This window comes from Ranitomeya imitator, chromosome 3 (genome assembly GCF_032444005.1).
Source record: "Ranitomeya imitator isolate aRanImi1 chromosome 3, aRanImi1.pri, whole genome shotgun sequence".
Classification (NCBI taxonomy): Eukaryota; Metazoa; Chordata; class Amphibia; order Anura; family Dendrobatidae; genus Ranitomeya; species Ranitomeya imitator.
In genome coordinates, this window is record NC_091284.1 from 708,063,278 (window position 1) to 708,082,755 (window position 19,478).

The window sequence follows — 19,478 nt, forward strand, 5'->3', positions numbered from 1 at the left end:
CCAAGAGAGAACCTCCGGTCACAAACTGGATGGAACAAAAGTCTTGCCCAGGGGCACAGACTCTAGCGAAACCGGGGCTACAGTTCTCAAGCTCTCGGTGGGGACAATAAGCCGAGGCTCCTCCTCCTCCTCCGCAGATGACACAACGGAGCGAGAGAGAGCGTCGGCCCGAATGTTCTTCTCCCCAGAAAGAAAATGGAGGGTGAAATGAAACCGGGAGAAGAATAAGGACCATCTGGCCTGGCGAGAATTCAACCGCTGGGCTGTCTGTAGGTACACCAAATTTTTATGATCTGTGAAGACTTGGAAGGGAAAACGTGCTCCCTCCAAGAGATGTCTCCACTCCGAGAATGCCAACTTCATGGCTAGCAACTCCCTGTCCCCGATGGAATAATTCCTCTCTGCTGGTGAGAAGGTCTGGGAGAAAAAGAAGCAAGGATGCTTCCGACCTTGAGCATCCTTTTGGAAGAGGACTGCTCCAGCACCAACAGAAGAGGCATCCACCTCCATGATAAATGGCTTATCAACATCGGGGCGATGTAAGATGGGAGCGCTAGCGAAGTGTGACTTTATAGAGTTAAAGGCCTTGGAGACCTCCTCAGACCAAAATTTGGGATTCGCCCCCTTCTTGGTGAGGGCAACCACGGGAGCTACCAAAGTTGAGAAGTGCGGAATGAACTGGCGATAATAATTAATGAACCCCATAAAGCGCTGCACCGCTTTAAGAGAATGGGGTTCCTGCCAGTCCATCACAGCCTGTAGTTTAGCAGGATCCATAGCCAATCCCTGGGCAGAGATGATGTAGCCTAGGAAAGGTAAGGACTCCTGCTCAAACATACACTTCTCCAACTTGGCATAGAGGGAGTTTGCCCGTAGGAGGTCGAAGACTTTGCAAACATCTCTCCGGTGGGAGTCAATATCTGGAGAGTAGATGAGAATATCATCCAGATAGACTACGACCGAGGTGGAAAGCATATCCCGGAAGATATCGTTCACAAAGTCTTGGAAAACGGCCGGGGCATTACAGAGCCTGAAGGGCATCACCAGATATTCATAGTGCTCATCCCTGGTGTTAAAAGCCGTCTTCCATTCGTCCCCCTCACGGATGCGAATCAGGTTGTAAGCACCCCGCAGATCTAGTTTAGTAAATACCCTTGCTCCCCGAAGCCTATCGAAGAGCTCAGATATCAAGGGCAAAGGATACTTATTTTTAACGGTGATGGCGTTAAGACCCCTGTAGTCTATGCATGGACGTAGTTCCCCATTCTTCTTCTGCACGAAGAAGAACCCTGCCCCAGCAGGTGACACTGACTTCCTAATGAATCCTCTTGCCAGATTTTCCTGGATGTACTGTGACATTGCCTCCGTCTCCGGGAGAGATAGCGGATAGACTCGACCCCGGGGAGGCTCAGCACCAGGCAAGAGATCAATAGGACAGTCATAGGGGCGATGGGGCGGAAGGATCTCCGCCGCCTTTTTGGAGAACACGTCTGCATAAGACCAATACTGCTTGGGGAGAGAGGAAAGATCTGCGGGTACCTCAGTAGTAGCAACCTGAACGCACTCCCTCTGACACCTACCCCCACAAGATTCGCCCCATCCCAGGATTCTGCCAGAGGACCACTCGATATGAGGAGAGTGGTACCGTAGCCAAGGTATTCCCAACAGGATCTCATCAATTCCCTCAGGAATGAAGAGCAGAGATATAATCTCCTGATGAGATGGCGACATGGACAGAGTAAAAGGGATGGTCTGGTGTGTTATCTGTGAGGGCAGTGTCGACCCATTCACCACTCGTACCGTTACTGGTTGAGCTAGCATAACCAGGGGTATTGCATGACGTTGGGCGAAGGCAGAAGACATAAAATTGCCCTCCGCCCCAGAATCCACGCAGAGCTCTACCGAGTGGGAGAATGAGCCTATAGTAATTGTCCCCTTAAAGGACAATTTAGAGGCAAACGTCGCCGTGTCTAGTGCACCTCCACCTACTACCACTAGACGCTGACATTTCCTCGACCGCTGAGAACATCTGGTGGCTAGATGTCCCGACTGCTGGCATACATGACAGACCTTGAGTGCACCTGCGGTCCAGGACTTAGATCCCGCTTGTGACACTCCCATGGCCTCATGTGACTCAGGAACCAGAACCGGAGATTCCAGAGGTTTGGCGAAGGTAGGAGCCAGCCGAAACCTCTGCCTACACTGGGCTCGCTCTAACCTCCGCTCGTTAAAACGGAGGTCAATTCGAGTGGAGACAGTTATTAACTCCTCCAGTGTGGCAGGAATCTCCCTAGTGGCCAGAGCGTCCTTAACGTGGTCAGCCAGGCCCCTCCAAAATATGGGGATAAGAGCTTTATCCGACCAATCCAGCTCAGAAGCTAAAGTGCGGAATTGGACGGCAAAATGACTGACCAAGGACTCACCCTGAGTTAATGCCAGCAGTTGGAGCGCAGTATCATGGGTGACTTGAGGTCCTAAAAAGACCTGTTTCAGAGTGCTCAGAAACAGCGGAGCACTCTGCACCACATGATCGCCACGCTCCCACAGCGGCGTAGCCCATTCCAACGCCCTGTCCGACAAGAGAGATACTATAAATCCCACCTTAGCCCGCTCTGTAGGAAAACGTGCAGCCAGGAGCTCGAGGTGAATAGAGCACTGACTCACAAATCCCCTACAAAATTTGCTATCACCAGAAAATTTTTCTGGCAGCGGGAAGCGAGAAAATGTCGGAACAGGGGTGGCAATGGGCAGGGTTGCTGCAGCCACGCTAGCAGCCTGTACAGCAACTGCGGTAACATCCACAGCTGAGGTTGCGCTCTCAAGAGCCGCCAACCTACCCTCCAGCTGCTGGATATACCGCAAGGATTGCTGTTTGTCCGTCATTACTAGCCAGACCCTGGCGCTAGTGTAATGTTAGGGCTAGCGGAATGCACCAAATAATAAGACAGATAGAGTATGGTGCGTTCGCAGCCCGGGGTCCACCGTGCAGAGATGGAACCTGCTGCCAAGTAATGACGGACTATATGGCGGTACTCATAAGTATACACACGTGGGTTAAACTTCACCCAGCGTGAAGGAAGCGATCCTGTTGCGTCACAGGACCGCGGTACCGCACATAGAGCGCGAGCAAGTAGTCAGCGAACTCAAGCCCAACTAGGATTGAAGTCCGATAAGACCCTTGCTGGCACAACACCGCAACTGGGTGTGTAAAGAAACTAAATAACAATTTTAAGGCACAAGAGTGCATGCGGTGCCGCACTGATGAACGCCACTAACCACCCAGGCTTGGGTAAGGAAAGCACAGAGGAAGTGCACGGCGCCGTACTGGCGGTCACAGCAACTGGACGCTGTAATGTGTGATTAGTGCTGTAGGCTAAGTCGGGCGCTAGATAGCAACCATACTCCTTCCGCGAACAGGCATTCAATAGGGTAGGGGTATCCAAGGACGACTTGCACTCACAACATACACACATTAACAATTGTACACTAGCGCATGGCCGTGCGGTCATGCGCAGTTTATATAGTTTCAGCACAGGAAGTGGCCACAGAAACTTTGCCCTTCCAAGACCTGCCAAGAGGACCAATGGAATGTGCTGCAGAGCCTGAGCACATGACCCTCGATCTCCAACGGGAGATCTTGCCCTGGGCATGCTCAGTGTGTGCAGACAAGGACTTAGTCCTAGAGAAGTCTGCTCGCCGCTGACCAGCACTGGCTTTAATGGCAGAAGCTGAAGAAGCAGCAGTAACTCTCTGTACAGAGTGAGACCGAGCAAGACGCTGGGACCGACGTCCTTGCTGAGCAGACTCCACTGCGGCTGGATGAGAATGGGAGACCACAGCGGAGATGGCTCGAGATTCCCCCTGTGCAGAAGCGGGAACTCGAGACCTAACAGACACCACAAAGGATTAGCCAACTCATGTAATCTGCCAACTTTGCAAAAAAAACTGAGTAGAGAGAAAAAGTGCATAATTTGATTACTACATGTATAAACCTACATATGCGCAATTATTGTGCATTACTCTGGGAATCCCACTGCGCAAAAAATGCGGACCTCAACAACCATCAGCTGTCCCATCAATTGCATGTACTCCTTCTTCCTCCTCCTTTGTTACTGTGCAAAATATTGTGACGCAGAACCTCGGGTTCTTTATCTGCTCCAGTCATGCTGATGGAGAGCCTGCCATCAGCTGAAAAGGAAGCAAATATGCGTGCTTTTTTGACCGATCTCAGAGAATGAACACATCACAACTTTCTCAATCCACTGTAACATGTACACCTGCACCTCCCTCACAGTCCAGCAGTTTGTCCGGTTCTCCATACTCAATCCCTCTCTCAGCATTATAACACTTTAGAAAAACGGAGCTCCATACATAAAGTATTAAAATTAGTACGCTTTATTACAAATATCAAAAATTATATACAAATAGCAAAGTTATAACAAAAAGAAAAAGACAAAAACCCTAGTAAGGAAACTGCTGCATCCCTGGCACGGTAATTATATCCAAATATGCCCCAAGCATGGTAATAATCTAGCACTACATAACTGATCCAAACTCTTGCAGTACTGGTATGCCTAACATAAGTATGAGGCAATACCCAAACTCTATAAGAAAGTACATACCCCAAGTATTGTCATAGTGACATGAAATCCATATGGGGAAACAAAAGTGCAAGTTGGCAGAGTTAAATATAAAATTCCTTACCCATGCTGGAAGACAGTTAGGTGCCGGGATGCAAGTGTGAACCCCCCTGACGCGCGTTTCGCGTAGGCTTTATCACAAGAAGGGAATGTGTTAAGCTGACAATATGCTGGCACTCTTATAGTGGCATTCATTATGCGGTACGTCTATAGTGCGCGTGCGCGCCGCCACCACCGCCGGAAAAGTGTCCCCGCCCACCGGCATTCATCAGGATCCTATGATGCGCACTATAGACGTACCGCATAATAACGTTTTTCCAATTTTAATATGCGGAACAATTTTTTAAAAATTGTTCTACAATTTTTAGATGCAGTTGTTCCCAGATTGGGGAACCTCTGACCATCTTTGATTCTGAGAGACTCTGCCTCTCTAACTTTCTTTTTTTAAACCAATCAAGTGAATTAGTTGAAAATTGACCCTTCAGCTCTGTTTCATTAGTACCACTTACTTTTCCAGGGTTTTGTTAACCCTATTCCAACTTTTTGAGATGTGTTGCTGCCATCATTTTCTGAATGTTACACATGTGGTTGTGAAACCACTGTGCCACGGTCTGGAGATAGCCTGTAGGAGCATAACTAAGCAACCACCTGGTTCTTCACTAGAGCCCCTGATGGTGTGGTTAGACTTGAACCCAGGCGGACGGCAGGTGCTACACCAACACAGACCCCAGAGTCATGGCAGCTGACCCCCAAAGGGGCAGAGAAGCAGGACCAAAAAAGGTCTGGTTGACAGATTCTGGATCAGGCATGAGCAGGAAAACAGAACAGACTCGGATGGGGGATCACTGGCTCTGGTTCAGACTGGACAGGTGCAGGCAGCAGAATAGGTGCAGACAAGGTGGGTCAAGCTGAGGGCTAGGCAGAGACAGAGTGGACTTAGGAACCGGTTAAAGCAGGACGAATAGGAACAAATGCAGATAGGACGGACAGGGTCAGATTCAGGGAGCACAGGTATGGGTACCTTACAACTAGGTGGCAGATATAATCTCTGACACTAATGTAGCTAAGACACCTTCCAATTGGTGAGGCTGCCTAAATACCTAATGTCTCCAACCCATTGGCTGGGGATATTTACAGAAGCACGCACCCTTTAAGAAGCAGGGACCACACGGGGCGCACAAGCATTCTTCCAGGAGACCTGTGTACTGTGCTCTGGCCCTGGGAGGAGGCAGAGACAGCTGGGACCAGAATGACATAGGGAGGTGAGTAAATATGCCAGGGTCCTTGCTGAGAAGAGAAAGGAGACATACGCAGAGGCGCCGGCCCAGCTATAACACTAAATTAATTTTTTTGTTTTTCAAATGGAATAGAAATATTTCCAATGTTCAACTTCTGATCTGTGTTGTATGTTCTGTTGTGAGTAAAATATGTCTACAAGAGATTTCCAAATTGTTGTATTATTCTATTCTTTACTTTTTACATAGTGTCCCAAATTTTGAGCGGCATATGAACAGCACTGCAGACAACTAAGCTCAGTAGCTCTGACCATGTAGACAATATAAGTGCTGTCACAGCACCCAATCAACAGATTCAGAGGCTCATGCCTACAGCCTGCAGTAACCACAGATAGACCAAACCACTGAATGACCAGCTCTACCCTCGCCTACTATATTCTCACCCATCCCTTGTAGATTGTGAGCCCTCGCTGGCAGGGTCCTCTCTCCTTATGTACCAGTCATGACTTGTATTGATTAAGATTATTGAACTTGTTTTTTATTATGTATACCCCTTGTGAGATAGCACTACCTGAGTAGGTTGGGGGACACTCGCTTGGCACGGGATTAAAGCACACAGGAGCAGTTTCCTCACATAAATTTCTATTTCTAAAAGTCTATTTGGTTCATTAACTATAATAAACCATATAATGTAAAGTTCATTTCATTACATCCACGAACATGTCATGACCCCCAGTCTGTTCATCTAGCAGATAAACTTCTCTGCCATGTATTACAACCCCCCTTGTCTGGGGTTACCTTACAGGAGCTTCACTCCTAACGCTAACTCCTTGTCAGTCCTGGCTTCACCAACACAGATGCCGTCCCAGGCTCTGTAGGTACATGGTCTCACCAGATGCTATTCAAGAAGTCTCCACTCGCCGGAACTTCCAACACAGACCTGACCTCTTTCAGGACCTACAACACAGACCATTCAGGTCCAAGCACTCTGAACCATGTGACCACACCGTGGTCACATTATGTACCTGTAACCCCTCCCCTGGATGGGAGGTGTGTGTGGTTAACTAGACCCGCCCATCTCTCCGACCAACCCTGCAAGCCTCCCTTTACAACTATACAAATACTTGTCTGACTACAAGTCCCAGAACAACAACATTACTTCAGTCTTACAGCGCAGACTCCCTCTGCGACACCTACTCGCCATTTACAATCATGCCGGACATAGTTTCATTATCACCATTGCAGATACGCCTCCATGAATATCCTGAGGAGCACATACAGTGCCCCCTGGTTGTAACATGGGTCACTGCACCACTTACCCTCTCCCTCTGTTCAAACTTGCAGGGTTGAACACTTGACATAAACCAGGGGTCCCGAGACCGGGTACCCATGTCACCTTGCCTCACAAGTCTAGAGGACTGTCTCAGTCGGTTTTTGGCGTCATTCAGCTTTACACCTTTGTTAGGCCTCCCCCATCCCCAGAGGTCAGTATGTTGGCCTTGGGCTTCAGCTCTTGAGTCACCATCTGTCTGTGTCACCAGACCCTTTTTAGTCATCCCACTTTCCAAGTGTGCCCCTTCACATGACCTTTCTTTCCATGGCTGCCTCCTACTGTTGTTGCAGTCATGAGTCACCGTCTAGTCGAGCTTAGTGACTGATCTGAGTCTGGCTCTTTGTTCTCATGTCCACTACCGGGTCTCCTGCCTATGTCACTCAGCCCTGAGCTAACTGAGGAGGCACTACTTTGAACTGTTCTATTCTTTAGGGTATTTTTTTGCTTCTCCAGACCCTGGGTTGAAAGTGGTCGCCATCTTATATTCTGCAGCTGTTCATTAATCTGCAGCCGGTCCAGTCTTAGCTGCTCTATCTCCCTCAGGTATGTCACCCAGTATTCAAGCAGCATTCGAGTGTTCCTAAGGCTTTCTACTGAGCCAATTATGACAAATGGAACATCCCATCTTCACCAGCTACCTGGACTTCACCATCATCTGGAATCCTCACTTTTGCCACACCAGATCTATTCACCAGATCTTGCATCACTTTTCCAAATCTTCCAATGACTTTCCCCACCAGTTTTCTGGGTACTTGAACAATGTCTTCCACAAACCCCAGCCAACTTTGAGCTTTCCTGGCATTCTCCAAACGTCGAGTGGCTTCCTTATTCCTCACCAGGATCATCTGTTTTGTGCAAAGACATTGTAGGTGCATATCCTTAAGGATAGCCACTTGCTTCACTGACTTCCCTAGTCGACAATATCATCAACTGCTGAGTTTTTGAGGCCCAGTGGACACTCCATGCTTCTAATGCTTTTTAAAGGCCTCATGCACACCGTCACCAGTACATGCCTCTTGCATGTTTCTGGGTACTTCTATTACATACTTGAAGAGCGAGGTTTCACTCTCTTCATCCACGGATGGCTCCTGTTTTGCCTCGACATTTCCATCAAGACATCTGCCACGACCAGGTGACTGTCTTCTTCTGCTTTTAGCGCCAACTCTTCCTCCGCTTTACACTCTTCCAGACCTCTGGCCAGGATGGGCATTGGCAGCTTCACCTTGTTACCACTCTGGCACAGTCGATGTGAGTCTGCGACCACCATCTTCTCCTCTTGCAGAAGACCTCTTAATTCTTCTCTGAGCACTTCCACATCTTCCCTTAGGGCCTTGGTCACAATTTGCCATGTTGACAGGTGATCTCTGAGCTTAGACACCTCTTTCTCCAAGGCACCCACTCGGCCCTCAGCAGCCTGTCTCCGAAGCTCCTCTTGCTTCAACCGGGCTTCTACTGCCTCCTGGATCCTCCTTAACTCGATTCTCCCATCCTCTGGTTTGGTTGAGTTTCCATCACTCGAGAAGGTATCTGCTTCAGGCCCCACACCTTTGGTGGCTTCCTCCACCTCTGCACCCTTGGACTCAGCACAATCATCTTCATCCCTCTTTTGGTTCTCAACTGTGTCAACCTTAGCTTCATCCAGGTTCTCTGGGACTTTAGAGTACTTCACCCACTCAAGGTCCTCAGCATCAGGTTTTCTGGAGCTTTCACCATCTTCCGTCATCTCAACTTTATTCAAATCTTCACAAGGGGCAATTGATTTAACCACCTTGCGCCTTTTACGTATCCGATGATGGGAAGAAGACTTGCCATGTTTAACTGCATCAACATTATTGTACACCACTTCTATGGCCTTAGAGTCACCGTCTGAATGGGAGTCACCACTATTCACTCTGTCACTCTGGCACAACAAGTCCCCAATAAACAGGTCATATTTTCTGGTATGACTGCCACCGCCATCCTGACTTCACCCTGTGGAGTCCTGTCGTTCCACTGTGTCATTGCTTCTGTCAGCACACCATTGTACTCAGCCCTAACGGTTGCTACTGGCAATGACATGTCACAGTCACTCCCGGAGTCTGTGTTATTTTTCACAGTGTGGTGAACCATCTAGTTGCTTTCTAGCCTGGTGTCAGCTCCACAGGTTTTATTTACCACATCACTAACAGTCATCATGGGATATACGTCAGGTGACATCATGTCCATAAGTTGGGCAGAAGCACCCGTCCCACTGGTCAACCCGACATCTGACCCGTCAATTTTGGGAGGTATTACTGCCTTAATGTATGCCACCGCAACAGTATAGAGACCTCCATCCTCCTGCTGTAGAGGAATGCCCTCCTCTCTCAAGTCTGAGAATAACATAGAGTCCTGGCCTACTACTGGACAGGTTAAGTTTGGGACTATTGCGGCCTCAAGACTTGTATGGCCCCTGACCATCTGGAGTTGCACCCAGGCCACTGAATAAACCTTAGTGTCCCCATGGATGCAGGTGACCTCGATCTTCCTTTTGAACATTACAAACTTATCTTCCTCAGCCCTTACTAGGGTCACTGAGCTCCCCACATCGACCAGACCAAATACATCCTTTACCTCTGTGTTCAACTCCAGAACACACCCATGTAGCCTCTTACCAGGAGTGTAGTTTTTATGGCAAATTGGACACACATAGTGCCATTGGCCCTGGCAACCGTCTGTCTGTGCCACCACTTTAACTTCAGGAGGCTCCACCCCTTTTTGGGTAACTAACTACTATTCCCCGCCACTCTACTCCCTTTTGGGCAACTATCCATGTTTGGGTTACTGCTCCTTTTGGGATTCCACCCCTTTTGGGCAACTATCCCTGTTCAGGTTACCGCCCCCTTGTGGTACTCCACCCCTTATTGGGCAACCATCCCTATTTGGGTCACCTGCCTACTTTTAGGGACACCACCCCTTTTCGGGACACCACCCCTTCCCTGGGGTACACCCCGTGGACTCCCCATGGTAATCTCAGGCACCAGTTTGCACAATACAAAAAAAGAGGTTCTTTAGGTCAGCACTGGCTCTTTAAGAGTCTGAATGATCTGGACCAATGTCTCTCACGACACCTTACCAGCTCCTGCTGCAGTTACAAACTGCCAGCACCTCCGGGTGCTGATAACAAGCTGCTGCTGCAACTGCAGCTCTTGCTGCTGCAGAACCTCTTGCTGCAACTGCAGCTACTCTTCACGAGAGTCTGCATGGCTCCGCACAGCTGACTTCGTGGACCCACCGATCCACAGCAAATCTTCGTAACCCCACCGAGTTACAGCAATCACGTACACACGTGCTTCCTGGACCGTTGCCCGCAGTCTAGCACCATATGTAAGATAGTGCTACCTGAGTGGATTGGGGGACACTCGCTTGGCACGGGATTAAAGCACACAGGAGCAGTTTCCTCACATAAATCAGTCTATTTGGTTTATTAGCTATCATAAACCACATAACGTAAAGTTCATTCCATTACATCCACAAACATGTCATGACCACCAGTCTGTTCATGTAGCAGATAAACTTCTCTGCCATGTATTACAACCCCCTTGTCTGGGATTACCTTCCAGGAGCTTCGCTCCTCATGCTGACTCCTTGTCAGTCCTGGTTTCACCAACACAGATGCCATCCCAGGTCCAGTAGGTACAGTACATGGTCTCTCCACGTGCTCTTCAGGAAGTTTCCACTAGCCGGAACTTCCAACACAGACCTGACCTCTTTCAGGTCCTACAACTCGGACCATTCAGGTCCAAACACTTTGAACCATGTGACCACACAATGGTCATATTATGTACCTGTAACCCCTCCCCTGGATGGGAAGTGTGTGTGGTTAGCCAGACCCACCCAGCTCTTCGACTAACCCTGCAAACCTCCCTTTACAATTAAACAAATACTTGTGGGACTACAGGTCCCAAAACAACAACATTACTTCAGGCTTACAGCGTAGACTCTCTCTGCAACACATACTGGCCATTTACAATAATGCTGAAAACAGTTTCATTATCACCATTACAGATGTGCCTTCATGCGTATCCTGAGGAACACATACAGCGCCCCCTGGTTGTAACATGGGTCACTGCACCACACCCTCCTCACATGTAAAGCGCTATGGAATAAATGGCGCTATAATAATAAATAATAATAATCTACATGGCCAGAGCTGCAGAGCTCAATTTTCTTTTTGTCAGTCTGTGCTTTTGCTACTAGAGAAACTTATAGGAAAAAGTTTTGTGAAAGTGAGCAAACCCTTTCAGTTTGGTTGAGGGTGAAATATAACTTTTTCTTATAATAGTTTATCAGTATAGCAAGACTGCCAATATAATGGACATATCAAGTTGTTCTTTAGGAATCTGAGTAGTAGTGTATTTCCACACAGCAGCACAGTTTAAAGTGTGAGGGCAATTTGTCAATGTGTTTATGCCAGTTTTTTGTGTAAAACACTTTGAAAGATCGGCGAATTTTTGAGCAATGTAAATTACATAAAAGTTTTGGTAATTTTGGCTTTTTCTCACCAGTCCCAGCCAGCAACACCAGTGGGCAGAGCATAGGAGGGATGGGACAAGTCGGCACCCGCCAGCCAACAATTCCAGTCTTAATGAATCGGCACCTAAGCATACTGTAGAAATTAGATTCAGTGTAAGAACAGATTGATTTTTTTTACCAATTCAGAAGATGTTGTACATTAAGGCCTCAGTCAGTATTTTCACACATGCAAAAAAAATGGTACCCGTTTCATCAGTGTTTTGGATCCGTGTCTCGTCAGTGTTTGGTCTGTGTGTTATCAGTGTGTCATAAGTGTTTTCAACGTATGGATAAATAAATTTCAAAGCTTCTCCTATTCCTTGCATTGCTAAATACAGAATATACAATGATTTACATGTCTTTCACAGACTGATAGACTTGTACTTCAGAAATCAGTCCCAGGAGCGCTGAAGGAAACTCACCTGAAGAAGACGGTGTTTACCGTTGAAACGCGTTGTGGCAAACAACATATGTTGTCTGAGTTTCCTTCAGCGCTCCTGGGACTGATTTCTGTTTGACACACATTCTTATCCTCCTTTGGAGGTATTCATCTGGAGCTGCGGTGGTGCTCGACAACTCCCTTTCATCTCCCCTTCCCTGGGTCAATTCCTCTGCGCTCCCCTCTGACTGCTTTCACTTATCTTGATAGACTTGTACTGGCAGTTTTCATTTGTGCTGCAGAAAAAAAGACCTGTGAATAGCCCAATAGACTAAAATAGGTATGTTTTGTAAAAAAAACATGGATAGAACATGTATGTGCAACAAGGACGTCTGAAAGAGATCTAAGTTTATTTCAAACTTTTAGCTTAAATAAGCAACACTTGTGCAATTGATAGTAGGGATGAGCGGACCGTGGAAGTTTGGGTTCTGGTACCCGACCAAACTACAGTCCAAAGTTTGGTTCGGATACCAGAATTGTACCATACATAATTTGAACCTATACTCTCTCTTCTCTCCTCTCCTCTTCTTTCCACTGTAAAATGGACTTCCAGGAGACGTCCATATTCGTGGTTCAGCAATGGTCACTAGGTAGACTGTACGAACCTTAAACCTTACAGTTCAGGTTTGCTCATCTCTAATTAATATATGAAAAACAGACCCAATGTGATATCAGGTTTGGTTAAGAATAAAATGCAGCTAATTCTAGAAATTAAGGGCCAATTCACCAAAGTGTTCATGCCAGTTTTCTGGTGTAAAACACTGGAAAGCTGCTAAAACAATTTGCAACTTTTGGGGTTTTCATACTAGTCCTGGTCAGCTTTGCTAAAGTGGGCAGACCACTGGCAGGCATGGCATCACCCACCAAATTCATAATAAATTATGCTACCTTAGTGGTGTAACCTAAGCCAGAAAAGTTACTCCAGTTTCTGACTGAAGTAGTATTTCAGGCGAGAAGAACGGATGAACGGACCACTAAATTCACCTCTTAGTAAGTTAGGCGCCCATTCATTAAGACTGCCATGTACAATGCCACTCTTAATGAATCTGGCCCTCAATTCTTAATTAAAATAATATGTTTAAAAGGCATCTCTACTGACTAGTAGTATAAGATAATAACTCTTTCTTTGTTGCTTTGAGAATCACAGATACGGGAGAGTTTCCCTTTGGAGTGATGACCATTTTGATGTCTCTATCTCCCTCGTATAAAAGACTTCTGGTATAAAGGGATATCGGCTTCATTCAGACTTGACCGGCCTTTCTCAGGTCTCTGTTGCAGAACAAATTAGAAATGCTCGTTTACGGAGCTTCAATGTATTAATTTAAATGAATCAGCTTTTCAATTATGTCATCAACAGAAAGAAAACCCCATAAAATATATTTATTAGCAAGAGGGAGAGACTAGCGCATCCTAATGTCCGTACATTGTTGTATAGACTTAAATTATTACTCTCGGTGATTCCTCCCTTGTATCGCACAATAAAGGCTACTTATAAACAGAGTTGTGTCATCCTTCAAGTTAATAGGGCACCTTCTAAAGAGGAGCGAGTACTTTCATAGCCTTGTCAGAATAAATAACATGCATAGTAAAGAGATTTTATACAACTTTTATGTATCATTTACACACTTGGGGCACTTGGTCATTATGGAGCATAGAGATAAGATTTTGGATTTCAATATGAATATACAGAAACCCATTAATTAAAGACAGTTGTTCCACCCTGTGTTATATTTCATTGTCATATAGTCACGGACCTACAGTATAGCTTTGTGTGGTCTGCTCTTACAAATGTGCACCATAAATATTTTTATCTACATTAACATATGATCTCTCATCACTTTTGATTAGTATATGTATGGTATAAGAATTAGGCAAAAAAAACCTCAAAAAGAATCACTGCACCATGTTATGAAGTTTCCCCTGCCCACTAGTTGTAATGGTATATAATAATTGCAGACAAGAAATACATAAATCTGTTTTTTACTATATAAACAGAAAATGAGAATTGCATCTCTTCAACGGGGACTGATTAAGGTTTATTAAGATTATTGGACCACAGACAAAATAAAAATAAACTTTACTTATTCACTATTTCATGTTCTAGTTAAAAAGGATGCCTGCTTTAAAGTACCCAGTGATTTTTCAGTTAAGACAAGGTGGGTAATGGAGCAGTGCAAGCCTCTTTGCTAGGAGCCCTGATACCTCATGAAACAACTGAAACAGTTTTTCTCCCAGCCACACTCAGGTGGTACAAACATCAGTTTTGTAGACTACTTTTTGTAGATAAATTAGCAACGAAGAGAAACAACGACAAAAAATTCCAATTATAATTTATATAGACAAAAATAAAGTTTATTAGACAACCAGGTACAGATGACAAGAGGAAAATAAGGGGTTACACCCACTAACACATGCCAAAAATAGGATGCTCACAAGACATAATCAATATTAGCAGCATAGGCATAAGGCTCATATATAGTCTTATAAAGTGTAATCACAAATATTGCACATTTCCCATATAGCCTAGTACATTAATAACCTAGCTCATATAATGTATATAAAAAAGACAGACACATAGTTGGTATCATTACCCGTGAATAGCCAGGAATATGTCTGCGAGCGTTCTCCCCGACGCACGTTTCGGCGATGTAGCCTTTCAAGTTTTTGTAGATAAATGTAAGGATACTAACACAGATAGTTGGCTGATCAATTGACCCACAGTAGAACATTTTAAAATGTCACAAAAGCAGTCAGCCTTGGGCCATGCCTGAAGTATCAGGGTCTAGGTCAGCATTTAGAGCTTTGAATTGAAGTTTCAATTAGCACAAGCTGTGTAAGGGTTCAGTGTAAGCCTTCTTTGCTGGGAGCCCTGATACCTCATGCAACAGCTCAATTTTTTTTCCCAGCCGCATTCAGGTGACACAAATATCAGCTTCGTAGAGTACTGATGTTAGAAAAATGTAAGGATAGTACTAAAAAAGGTAGTTGACTGAAAGTAAGTGCAGGCCTGCCAGTCTGGGAACTCTACTGCTACAGGCAGCACACATGCAGGAGACCCAACTTGGATACTCTACATTTCAAAAATTATTGTCACACATCAGTAAAGTGGCATCACAGTATAATGGGCCTCTGACACCCCTTCCACAACAGGCAACTTCCCAGATGGAGACCCAAACAGTCAAACCACCAGCTTTCATCGCTGCTGTCACAGTTACTGCAACATGTGCAGAGTAGATTTTCTCCATGTCGACACATCAAAAATCAAATGGTTAGCCAGTAGGTCAAAAAACCTCTGTAACGATGCAAGTTTATTACCTGCGATGTGTGATCGGCAGAAGTAAGCACATAGCAACTTTGCTTTTTGCAACAGCGCATCCAGGCTGGAATTGTGTCAGAGAAATTGCTGTGTCTCCAGTTTGAGGACATGAGCCATGCAAGGCACGTATGTGAGATTGCCCCAGCTTTGAGCTGCCACCAGTTTCGCACCGTTATCACACAGCCTTTCCTAGCTCCAGGTTCAGTGGAGACAGCCATTGCTCTAACTCGGCCTGAATAGCTGTCCACAACTCTTGAGCTGTGTGACTGCGATTTTCAAGGCATATTAATTTAAACACTAACTGATTGCGGTGAGCCCTGGCTGCACAGTAGGTATTGAAGATTCTCTCTCTGCACTGTAGAAACGCGTGTCTCATTAAGGGATAGGTTAAGGGAGCCGGTGGAGGTCCTAGAGGAGATGGAGGAGCTAGAAGCAGTGGAGGAAGTGTTAGATACAGAGATTTGTCCAGCAAACCTTGGGGATTCCAAGACTTGTGGAGCAGCCTCTTGACTGCCTGCCTTCACAGCCACCAGAGTCACCCAGTCAGTGAATTGTAATGCCCCTGCCCATGTTTGCTTGTTCAGGTGTCAGTGGTAAAATGCACCCTGGCAGACAAAGATTTTTTCAGGGAATGGGTGATGTTGTCTATGACATGATGTTGTTATCGAGCACAGCTTTTTTAGAAGTAACTAGAACTGGGCAACAGGTACTGGGGACTGCGATGTCCATCCATTTTCAGAAACCATCTAAATCCACCTGGCAGAAAGGCAGCATTTCCGTGGCAAACAGATTGGAGATGGTTGGCATGTGTGGGAGGAAACATTCTTTTACGTGACCACAACTGCTGGACCGAAGGCTGGCTGCTGTGCTGAGAGAGTGTGGAGCAGAGTGAACAATACAAACTGCTGGACTTTGAGTGAGGTGCAGGCAAAGATGTTATGGTGGATTGAGAAAGATATGTTGTGCTCGATTAAACAAAAACAGCAGACTTCTCCACTTCCATAACAGATGACGGTCTTTGACTCACCCCAACTGTAGGGGGTAAGCAAGTGCAGGTTCTGCGGTCAGAGACCTGTGTGAAAACACTTACCACGGTGACTGAGGAGGAAGCTGCAAATGCGGTTGATGGGATGGCTGGTGGTTGGCGAGGCTCACTAGTCCACATTTTAGCCCAGTGACCAAAACTGTTGGACTGTGAGTGAGGTGCAGGTGGAGATGTTATGGTGGATTGAGAAAGATGTGTTGTGTTCGGTGACACAAAAGCAGCAGTCATGTTTACTTCCATAACAACTGACCAGCTCTCACTCACGCCGACTGTGGTAGGTAAACAATTGTAGTTTCTTCAGCCAGAGACCTGTGTATGAAGACTTGGAATGGTGGCGGAGGAGGAAACAGCAGATGGATTTGATGGGACAGCTGGTGTTGGTGAGGCCTGGTAGTCCGCATTTTAGTGAGATTCCCCGAATAAGGCATGTTGATCATGCATGTGCCGGTTCATGCATGTAGTAATCAAATTATTGCAATTTTTGCCTTTACTGAGTCATTGTTTGCAAAGTTGGCAGATAATGTGAATTGGATCTCAAAAAATGCCCACACTAGGCAACCCTTGACACATCTGCAAACTGCAGACTCGCGACCGGTGCTGGTCACAGCCACAATTGTGCCTAATGATGCAATGCTTGTTGAGGTTGCATCACTCCGTGTCTGTGGGGCAAGCCACAACGTAACCTCCTTGTCTACCTCCTCCTCCACCTCCTCTGCAGAGCTACTCAGCTGTGTGTTTCTGGGATCACACCACGTGGAATCTACAACTTCTTCATCATCCTCTCTGTTCTCATACTCCTCACTCTGAGAGTCACCCTCCTCCTGTTCCTGCCCTGAAAGCACAGAACAGACTGCACGCACCTCTGGTTTCTCAGTCTTATCAGTATCACATCCACCCATGGGGGTTAATATCTGGTGACAAGGGTCTGGATTCTGTTTGGATCCTACTTCGTCTGGCACCAGATCCAACAGGTAAAAATTTGGGGCACTGGTGCAGATGCTTTCCTTTTCTGGATTCTGTGAATCTTTGGAGCAGACATCTAATGCCCTTGGAATAGAATATGTGAACAGCTCTTCAGACTCACCCATCTGTGGTTTATCACAGTCAGTGTTTGGGACTTTGTAATACCGGGGGAATCAAGGGTGATTGGGGTGCCACCTCTGAGGATTGTACTGTGTGTGATGTTAAGGTGGAGGAAGAGAAGGAAAGGCCACTTGATGCATTGCTTGCCATCCACTGAGCATATGCTCTTTCTGACCCTCATCTACAAGGCATACCACTATGCAGCTGCCAAAGAAAAGGAGTCGAGTCACCAATCCAGTTACAGATGTTGTTAGTTGTCTTTGGATAGGACGAGACTGTGTTTTCTCAGTAGAGCTTTCAGTAACTTTTTCCCACTCATATTGTATGTGTCCTTCCCCTTTTTTAACTACCTGTATCACCACCTGTCAGTTATCTGTCACTAAATGAACAATCAGAATTTATTTTCTGAGATAGTGTACCTGAACAACACTATTAGCCCTAACAATTTTGATTAGAAAATGGGGCCTCCTGAATCGTGACTGCGACACAGTATTAGCCCAAACAATTTTGAGTAGGAAATGTGGGCTACAGACTGCACAATACTATTAGACCTAATGATTTGGATTAGCAAATGGGGCCTCCTGATTCCTGACTGCAACATCGTTTTAGCCCAAACGGTTTACATTAGCAAATGTGGCCTCCTAGCTGAACCCAAATATTAGGCTTAACGATTTTGATTAGCAAATGTCTAAATCCCAATATTAAATAAAGGAAGCCAGGTCCTGGAACTCACGTATTGGATAATTGCTTTTTTATTTCAATACAGAAATCCAATTAGATGTTTCAGCCCATCCCAGGCTTGTTTTCACTATTGAAAATGTGGATTTTTTTAGTTATTTGCCTCTGTGCGGATTCAGCAAAATGGTAAGTACTATATAAAGATTTTATTTTATTTTTTACATCTTACATTTATCATTCTCTATAATCCTAGACAGACCCTAGAATATAAGTAAAATTAAATTCACAGAGAATGACTTCGGCAAATCATATTTCCCAGGAAAATCCACAAAAACAGGCAAATTTTTGCTGATCCGCTCATTTCTACTCATCTCATCATCATTATATCCCCTGGTGTTTCAATTTAAAAAAAAGGTAACATCTAAAAAATTTGTGTGACACAAATGAAATTGTAATGATATACCGTATATACTCGAGTATAAGCCGAGATTTTCAGCCCAAATTTTTGGGCTGAAAGTGCCCCTCTCGGCTTATACTCGAGTCAAGGTGGGTGGCAGGGTCGGCGGGTGAGGGCGCTGAGGCATACTTACCTGCTTCCAGCGATCCTGGCGCTCCCTCTGCCGTCCCACGGTCTTCGGTGCTGCAGTTCTTCCCCTGTTCAGCGGTCACGTAGGACCGCTCATTAGAGAAATGAATAAGCGGCTCCACCTTCCATAGGGGTGGAGCCGCCTATTCATTTCTCTAATCAGCGGTGCCGGTGACCGCTGATAGAGGAAGAAGCTGCGGCACCGAAGACAGCTGTACGGGGGAAGGAGCCGGGAGCAGGTAAGTATAGCATATTTACCTGTCCACGTTCCAGCTGCCGGGCGTCGCTCCATCTTCCCAGTGCCGCTCCATCTTCCCGGCGCCGCTCCATCTTCCCGGCGTCTATCTGCACTGACTGTGCAGGTCAGAGGGCGCGATGATGCATATAGTGTGCGCGGCGCCCTCTGCCTGATCAGTCAGAGCGGAGAGACGCCGGGACCGGACACTGGGAGCTGCAAGCAAGAGAGGTGAGTATGGCTTTTTTTTTTTTTTTATTGCAGCAGCAGCAGCAATGGCACAGATATATGTGGAGCATCTATGGGGAAATATGAACGGTGCAGAGCACTATATGGGGCACAGCTATGGGGCAAT